Source organism: Nicotiana tabacum, chromosome 8 (genome assembly GCF_000715075.1).
Source record: "Nicotiana tabacum cultivar K326 chromosome 8, ASM71507v2, whole genome shotgun sequence".
In the NCBI taxonomy this organism is placed as follows: domain Eukaryota; kingdom Viridiplantae; phylum Streptophyta; class Magnoliopsida; order Solanales; family Solanaceae; genus Nicotiana; species Nicotiana tabacum.
In genome coordinates, this window is record NC_134087.1 from 26199225 (window position 1) to 26205229 (window position 6005).

The window sequence follows — 6005 nt, forward strand, 5'->3', positions numbered from 1 at the left end:
TTTTTCGTGGACTGTGACAACTCGATTGCAAAATTTTACATTTACTATTTATGACAGCTCTTTCAAGCGTTATTATTATACCAATAAAAGAGAAAAAGACACTTTTCTCTAAAAATCAACCAAACAAAGTGGATTTTTAGACTAATTTCCATAGCTTTACTGGTAGGTCCAGTTAATTCAGGACCATCTAATTGCCTATAAAATCTCAAAGAAGGATTTACGACCACATACAACAAAAGGGACCCTTATTCCAATCAATTTGACACTTCCTTGCCAAGATATTATGAAACGACTAACCATAACATTATTTCTTATGCCCCAGTGTATTTAAGAGATTTTTTTATCCGGTATCCGAATCCTATATTAGGACCCGATTAATTTGGATTCATGTTGCGTAAGATAAAGTTAAAGGGGAAATACTTCTTTTTATAAATTTTTTCTTTTCTAGGTCGAACTATTAGGTATATCTGGATTGGTGGAAACTAGGTCTGCGTGTCAAAGAAGATCTCCGTTATTGAGTCCCTTCTAAGCAGGTTCAGGTGGTTAAGGATGAACGGATCATATCGATCCCATCATAACCTTTCGTGGTGTATTTTAATGTTAAAAGTTATGAATTACTATATTACATTTTTTTTGTACTTCCATTCCTACACATTTTATTTGAAACTTGATGAATTGATCTCTCGATTCACACCAAAACTTAAATGCGGTAGTTATTATACTCGTCATACTTTGTGAAAGAAAAAAGTACGTAGTAAATTCGTGGGAATTTATTAGTTTTAAAAAACTTCCTGTCTGTGCTAAATTGCAAATTACTCCTATATGATTAAACATGATTTACGACAAACTTTAATATTGAAAAACTCGTGCTGCGCATCTTCTTGCTTAATGGGAACAAAGGCTTTCACGGCCACGTCATTTGTTAAGAATTCATGTGAAGAAACTTTAAGCTTTTATTCTTTGAGATAAATGTATTTTCACTCTCCCCACCTGTCTGAAATTTTTACACTTAAATTATTTGAATAAGTAATTTCAATAGATTGGACACATCTGATTCAACATTTGTTTGCTGGTTAACCATTTCAATAAACAAGGTAATTAGCTAAAAACAATTATAACAAACCAATTATAATTCGACAAGTAAATAAGTTGGTTATAATAATACTATGAATATGTGCCAAAAAAGTTAAATTCACTCATTATTTACGTCACTAGTTGGTAACGTTAAAAAGCATGGATATAAAATGGTCATATTAAAATAATGAGGATTGATTTCTTAGCTGCAGTAAGCTGACTTTTGCCTTTATCTGGTCTTTCTCTCTGTCTCTCTCTCTCATTTTTTTTTAAATATTAAATTCGTACCACCATAGTGCACGTTTTGTTGATGATTAGGGGCGTAGTATTCCTAATGCAATAAAATAAAAGATAGTTAATCTTTTTTATTTGTTTTATGATCGGTAAGCGAGGTTCTAATCTTTACATTTATATATATATATATATATTTGTGAATTGTGGCTGAGCTTTTCCCTATACTGATAAATCTTAGAAGAGGAAGGAGGGGGATTTCTGGTGGCTTCACATCTACATCTAGCAAATCTTGAATGGGTCAAGCAAGAACCAGTTCTTTTCCTAATAATATCTTTTTTCACGTAGTTAATTGGAGAACATGAAAGCCAAAATACATCGGCAAATTAATTTCCCTACGCTGTCATATTTTTAAGTATATCGATACGTGTTATGACCTCTTCAACAATATACGTGAAAAAATAATAATAGTCACTAGCTATCATCCAAGAGTAATTAATGAAGTGGGTTGAGAATCATGAAATCTTACGTTCAAATTCCAGAGTAAGCATCAATGATGGGTATTTTTTTCCCCCTTTTGTTCAAGTCTTGATGGACAACGTGCTCCGGTACTTGTGTTAATGGAAAGTAATAGGTATTTTATAGAATTAATTGAGGTGCGCACAAGCTAATCCGGATAAAAAATTAGTCACTATGTCTATGATTCAAATTATGACTTCTCAACTACTATATTAAACCTTCTGAAGTCGGGTGCCTACTAACTAGAGAACTCACATGCAAGTGAAAACAATTGCATTACTGTCTTTTCTGCTAGCTAAGTTGAACAAGCTATTAACAATTCTGTGGATTACGTTTTGGATTTCGTTTTGGCATTTTCTAATTTGTATACACTATCAATTTGGATTTTGGAAAGTCAATTTTGGCGAGTTAGACCACTTGCTTTTTGAAGAACTAATTAACACAGATAATAAAACTCCAAGAGAGCTAAAGTGCACAAGGATCTTGATACTATCCTAGTGTGAAGAATCTTAGAGGTGACTGTAATGACCAAATGTATTACTCACGGGTCTAAACAACAAGAATATACTCTAACTCAATTATGAGAGGAATTAATCATCCAACAAATAGGCTAGCTCAAAATTTTGAAAAGGAAGGCAAAGTATGTTCAAAATGTTAGAAAATGCGCAGCGGAAGCAAGCATACAAATCAGGCATCAAATACATGTAAACTAGACAACATAATAATAACGAGATTAGAAGTACTAACCTCTTGAAATAGTTGCATAAATCTTCTAAACAACAGGAATTTAGGGCTGCAGTCTTTTGTTATTTACCTAGTAAAACCTTGGACGATTTTTGCTTTTGGGTGGGCAAGAACAATATAACTCTAAAAAGTAAATTATTGGGTGAAATTAGTCTTGCTTTAATAGAGTTATTTTTGGCTGAAATTGTGCTCCAAAAACGTGTAGGATTCTCCTTCTACATGTAGAATCCTACTCCAACTCTATTAGATGACTTTTCTCCCAAGTCACTTTTTACCCAAGTCTTGTCTAGGTTTTTACTAGGTATAGCAGGAACCACAGAAATAATAAGAGACTACCAATTATAGCATGAATTCTAAATTAACATGAATTAATTCTTACTATAATTAATTGCAATTTATTCCACCAAAAACTACAATTGAACTCCTCAATATGAATTTCGAAAATTCAATAACACTTATTTTAACTCCCCATGTTAAGATCTCAAATACCAGTTAATTAAATTAAATCACTGAAAATTTAATCAACTATTAAATCATTTACAATTCCGCTTAAACTATTTCATGTGACGGATACAAAATCCACCGGCCGGATTTTCACATGAAAATTTATAAGCTTACATAAAGGGGTATCATCAAACTCAAAACCGAGTCATGGATTCTATCAACTAATTATTATTCACAAATGTTATTCGTTATTGTCCAATCTATTAGGAATACACTAACTCTAAATAGAGTCGTACCTTTTGATAAATCAAAATAATAAACAAATTACATTGATTATAATAATTATATCAAGATTAGGAGTATAAGCTCATTTAATGAATTAGAGAAAATATTTTATATATTCAGTACAAAAACATATTTTCTCTACTTGGTCCGTTCAATATACACTGAGTATACTAGCACAGGAAGTTGGAGTAAAACTACTCCCATAATCAAGACAAATTATATTATAATCTTGTGCTACGATCATCAAGATGTTTTGTCCAACAATATCTTTGATTGTGAACATAGTTTATTAATTATGAGAACCAACAATTTAATCTTCTGTGCATGAGCTAAGACTTCATACACTAAATCATCTAACATAACTAAAAGGACACACATGTAATAAATGATCTATTTAAAATAGTACTTTATTGAATTGAATATTAAATAAATAATTGTTCCATAAAGAATAAAATATAATATTATGTTTTAACCACATGGTTAATAGTATATCCCAACAATCTCACACTTAAGACTCATAACCATGTGTCTACTACTCTAACACTCATTCCTTCTACATGCTTGTCAAAAATCTTCTGTGCCAAGCTCTTTGTAAACGGGTATGCCAAATTGTCCTCTGACGCAATCTTCAATACTCTTGCATCACCTCTCTAAGTTATGTCCCAAATTAAGTGATATTTACGCTCAATATGCTTACTCCTTTTATGGCTTCTTGGTTCCTTCGAGTTTGCAACTGCACCACTATTGTCACAATAAAGTACAATTGGTGCTTGAACTGAAGGAACCACATTAAGCTCTTTCAGAAAGTTCCTGAGCCAAACAGCCTCTTTGGCTGCCTCAGATGCAGCCACATATTCGGCTTCCATGGTGGAATCAACAACACATGATTGCTTGATGCTCCTCCAACTTATGGCTCCACCTCCTAAGGTAGATTTTCTAGAGTCTCTATCTGACTGGAAATCTGAATCAGTATAGCCAGTGGGTGCAAGATCACATGAGTAATACACCAACATATAATCCCTAGTCCTCTTCAAGTACTTGATTATATGCTTAACAACAGTCTAGTGTTCTCGACCAGGGTTAGACTGAAATCTACTAATGATGCCAACAACAAAGTAGATGTCAGGTCTAGTACATAGCATAGCATACATAAGACTCCCTACAGCAGAAGCATAAAGGACCGCCTTCATCTTTTCTATCTCATCAGTCGTTTTTGGGGACTGATCTTTCGACAAAGAGATTCCATGTCTAAAAGGGAGAAACTCTTTCTTGGAATCTTGCATGCTAAACCTGGTGAGAATAGTATCAATATAAAGTGCTTGGGACAAGCCTAATATCCTTTGCTTGCGATCTCGCATAAGCTTGATACCAAGGATATGTGCTGCCTGTCTCAAGTCTTTCATATCGAAACGTGAGGACAACTATTCCTTTACTGAATTCAACATGCTCACATTATTTCCTATGAGCAAAATATCATCTACGTACAAAACCAAAAATGTAACTTTATCTCCATTCCACTTCTTATAGACACAAGACTCATTTTCACATTGATCAAAATCGAAGGTTTTAATCGATGCGTCAAAACAAGTGTTCCATGCCCTAGAAGCTTGTTTCAATCCATAAATAGATTTCTTTAATTTACACAACATGTGCTCATTGCCACTTTTATGATACCAACTGGTTGTGCCATATAGGTGCACTCATCAAGACTTCCATTTAGAAAATCGGTCTTGACATCCATTTGCCAGATCTCACAATCGTAATGAGCAGCAATAGATAAGAGAATCCTAATGGATTTAAGCATGGCTACTGGCGAAATAGTTTCCTCATAATCGATCTCTTCTTTTTGAGTAAACCCTTTTTGCAACAAGCCTAGCTTTAAAAGTTTGCACTTTTTCATCCACTCCTCTATTTTTCTTATAGATCCATCTACAACCTATGGGTTTGACTCCAGTAGGTGGTTTTACAAGATCCCAGACTTGATTGGAGTACATGGACTCCATTTCAGATTTCATAGCTTCAACCCATTTATCAGCATCTGTATCCTATAGTGCTTCGTCGTAATTAATAGGTTCTGTATTAGGCCCTTCAGGGATTTTATCATAAGATTCTCCCAAGAGCGCAAATCGGAGAGGTTTTCTAATAATTCTCCCACTACGACTAGTCACTACAGGTGGAGGCTGATTTTGTTGTTGGATCACAACATCATTTTCTGGAACTGAAGCCTCAATGTTATCCTTCACACCTTGCGGCGTTGGGATATCATTAACTTCTTCCTGGAGTGCAGGTTGCGTAACAATTTCAGGTTGTTCAACAATCTGAGGTTGCTCAACAACCTGAGGCTGCTCAACATTACTCCCACTACTTTGGGGTAGTGAGATGTCAAGCAATTGCTCTTGTGCAATCTGCTGCCAATTGACATTTCCCCCGCTACGGCAATACATTGGTATGTCAATACTGGCTTCCGGGATACGTTCTAGAGATGAGTCTTTAGTTACTCCATTATTTAATTCCTGTAAAACTAGTTTACTTCTAGGAATATGGTTCGTTAGATAGTCCTCTTCTAAAAATCTGGCATTTGTCGTAACAATTACCTTCTTTTCTTTGGGATAACAAAATAAATCGCCTTTAGTTCCTTTTGGATATCCAATAAAAATGCATACTTCTGTCCTTGATTCCAATTTATCCGCTTTCCCTTTCAGCACATG